Here is a 3,602-nt window from a genome sequence, read left to right as displayed (position 1 = left end):
TTTATGAAATTTCTAAATGGACAAACCACACATTTCTACGAACTTTAAAACCAAAACTGTTTTCATTTTCTGACCAATAGATAGTCTTAACGTAACTTAGAAATGAACCTTATTTTAGTTGGGCCGAGCCCAAAATAAAATGAAATATATAGAGTACCCAAACACAGAGTAAAATTGTGTGTGTGTATATGGTGCCTGGCACATACCTCCTACATAACTAGTAGACATCATTGGCTATTATTCCATATATTAATTAAAATAGTCTTTTATATTTGGTATATGGTGAAATAAAAAGGATGAGTCTTTGTATTTATTCAATTTTACAAAGGCCCAGAAGTAGGGTCACAAGCTCAAGGATTGACAGCTAGTAGGAACCCCTCTAGCCACTCCTCGGAAGGCAATCTACTTCCGTAGTGATACCACCTTGGAAACCCAAGGAGGCGTCACTATGAGTCGGGGCCGACTTGACGGCACATAACAACAACAACAGGAACACTGGCCTGCAGTCTTGAACCCAGCCTAAATCCTGGTTCAAGGCTCATTTCACTGTGATACGACAACTTCAAGATTACTAACTTACTGGTTATCTTAGAGCAGTGGTTCTCAACTGGGGGTGATTTTGACCGACCAATGAACATTTGGCAAGGTCTGGAGATGTGTGGTTATCACACCTGGGAGTGGGGTGTATGTGCTACCGGCATATAGTGGGTAGAGGCCAGAAATGTTGCTGCACATCCTACAGGGCAGTCCCTCACAGCAAAGCAGTATAAGGCTCCAAATGTTAACAGCAGTGAGGTTGAGAATTCCCCTCTCCCCCCTTAAATAACAGTCTAACCACTGTTATTAGCCAGGAGAGTGAAGACCAGAAGTTTGCCCACATGCCATACTTCACCATGTGCCTTTAACTTCCTCCATTCTAACTACTCTTTCTCTATTCTGTCCGAATGGGCCTCTCCCACCACAGGGGAAAATGCTGGGTTCTCGTCTCCTTCTCCCTTTGACTCTCAGACAACAGCAAAAGTGTGTTCATGCTGCATAACAGGCCAGGAGACATGAAGAGTGAGGAAGCCAGAAAGTACAGTGATGCACTCTCCAAAGCACCAGTCTGGGCTTTTTTTTTTAATCCAAAGCCAGTGGTGGCCACTACCCACCACTCTGACTTCTGACTAAGCAGCACTGCCCACAGCAGCTCCTACAATCCACTGAAGCTTTTAAAAAAGATAGCTCAGTAGTGATTCAGACATCATCATTGCCTCAGGACAGTAGTAATTTGCCCTTGACAGTCCTCAACACTGGACAAGACAGGTTGATTTCAGGAGATTTTAAAAGAAAAGAAATTTGACCAAGATCAAGTTTAAAGGAAGTTTAGTTCCATTAGCCAGAGTCTCAATTATTCTTTTATTATTAATTATTTAATTTCTTAGATTGCTAAAGCACTTTATAGTCTGGAGAGCACATTTGTGTCTATTTTCCCAACTGAATATCACAATCATACTATCACACAGGTACAGCAGATACCAGGTTCTACTCTAGGACTATGGAGAGGCCCTCAGAACAGGGGGCTCCTGGCCCAATGCTCTCCCCCCTCTGCCAGGCCCCAACATTTGGCTCGCTAACCTACACACATACTGATTCTCACTCATTTGTAGTACCCAGATGATCAACACGTAGGCATCTTGTCTTACAAGGAAAACTCAGCAAAAAAGAAGAAATTATATGACAGAAAATAAAGACTTGTAAATGACAGATTACATAGATTACACACAAATTGATTTCAGCAAAGTATTCTAAAATAAAAGCCCTTCTCCCTTCCTTTATACCAGTCTAGTCCACAATAAGATTTTCCCTTTCCTGATTCCCATATTCCACTTCTTATAACTATTAAAGATCTGCCCAGTTCACCAGAGAAACACCTGCACACAACACATCAGGAAATGCTCTTGGAGATCAACACAGTTCAGGCTTTTGCTTCCCTGCACAGTAAACCTGTGTCTCCTCCACCTTGCTTACCTGTTTCAGCCAACACTTATCTTACACACATTGCTAGAAGGTGCTGTAGAGTTCAGGAGACATGAAAGGAGTGAGGCGGTTCAAAGGAGCCCTGGTGGTGCAGTGGTTAAGTGCTTGGCGGCAAACTGAAAAGTGAGCAGTTCACACCCACTAGCAGTCCACAGAAGAAAGATGAGCACACCCTTGGAAACCCTATGGGGCAGCTCTACCCTGACTTAACAGGGGTCGCTCTGAGTCAGGATGGACCTTAACTCAAAGGTGTTGTGTGTGTTTGTTTTTTAAGGTGGTTCATACCTGGGGCCACATGGAAAGCACATCTACAACTTTAACGCATGAACATAGAGACACCGCACATCTAGTGGAGTAATGCGGCAGGACCAGTTCCAAAAGTAAAAGGTGACCTCACCTGGGCCATGAAAGATAGAAAAGAGGTCACAGAAGAAGATGGAAGGAAAGAGCGCTCTGATGAAAGACCACAGCTGAATGTTGAGTTCAGTTTGGTCAAGGTGCACCCTGAGATCAGACTCAAAACTAAAAGAAAACCGGAGCTCCCTCAAGTCACACTGCAAAGCAGAAATAGGGAATAAGAATCCAGGTAACGCCTTGCCTGTCAGCAGTAAGACACAGCCAGAATCAGGGCTATCGCCCCTAAAAAGCTTGCAGGGTGCAGCAGTGCCGGGGGCAGATGGGAAGCGGGCGAGCAAAAACGGATTCCTATAGCAATTCTGTGCACAAGGTAGGACTGTGACAAAACCGTTGGTTACCAGAGTCCCTCCTGAACCAGAGATCTGGGTGAGTAGGTTTCCACGGGCGTGTTTTGCGGCCACTTGCAAAGAACTAAGGAAGCTCTTCTGGAACACACCTGGGTCCTATCCGCCCGCAACGCGTCCCCTTTACCGGCCCAGCTCAGCACGAGCCTGATGCCTTCAGCCGCGGACCCTGCCCCAGCCTAGTGTCCGTCCAAGATTAGAGTCCCCCCCACAGGGGGCACTGTCACTACGTCCACGCCCGGGCTGGGCAATGCCACAGACGTGCAGATTTCAGTCCCGACCCCGCCACTGCAAGATCCCAAGTTAGACTCTGCCCGGGTTTCATGGAAAGGACCATTGGAGCACATCCCGGCCGAGGCAGGCGAGCGCCAGCAGCCGACGGGCGCCCAGGGCCACTCTCCAGGACCGGGCTGCGGCCTCTCCGTGGACCCCAGGTGGGGGAGGTAGGCTCGGCGCTGATGCCCGGGGCGAGGGCAGACCACGCCGCAGCCAGCTCGAAGCACGTGCCAGGCCTCGCCGGCCTCCCCGCTCCGGAGATAAAGTCCGCTCCCTTAGGCACCGCGGTTCCAGCACCCGGCGCCGGGCAGGGCCTGCGCGCAGCACCGACCTGACTCTGGACGCCGACTCGCCTCTGGGCTCGTTCTCCTGCAACCCCTGCGCACACTCACCATTGTGGTTGACCCAGGTCGGCTTCAGGAGCTTCATTGTTCGGCCGCCGCCGCCGCCGCCGCCGCCGCCGGGCTGAGGCGAGAGCCGCGTCCCTCAGCGCGCCCGGGCCATGGAACCAGCGCCGCAGCTTTCTCCCGCGCCGCCCGCCCTCCA

This window comes from Orycteropus afer, unplaced genomic scaffold (assembly GCF_000298275.1).
Source record: "Orycteropus afer afer isolate SDZICR_OR568_19922 unplaced genomic scaffold, OryAfe1.0 scaffold00986, whole genome shotgun sequence".
Taxonomy (NCBI): Eukaryota; Metazoa; Chordata; class Mammalia; order Tubulidentata; family Orycteropodidae; genus Orycteropus; species Orycteropus afer.
Note: the sequence above shows the minus strand (reverse complement) of the source record.